Source organism: Hylaeus volcanicus, chromosome 9, assembly GCF_026283585.1.
Source record: "Hylaeus volcanicus isolate JK05 chromosome 9, UHH_iyHylVolc1.0_haploid, whole genome shotgun sequence".
NCBI lineage: Eukaryota > Metazoa > Arthropoda > Insecta > Hymenoptera > Colletidae > Hylaeus > Hylaeus volcanicus.
In genome coordinates, this window is record NC_071984.1 from 2,426,735 (window position 1) to 2,426,943 (window position 209).

Below are 209 nucleotides of genomic sequence, written 5' to 3' on the forward strand. Positions count from 1 at the left end.
TTTCTTCAATATCTTCTATGTCTTCAATATTTTCAATTTCTTCAATAATTTCAATTTCTTCAATATTTTCAATTTCTTCAATTTCTTCTATGTCTTCAATATTTTCAATTTCTTCAATTTCTTCAATATCTTCTATGTCTTCCATATTTTCAATTTCTTCAGTATCTTCAATTTCTTCAATATTTTCAATTTCTTCAATATTTTCAATT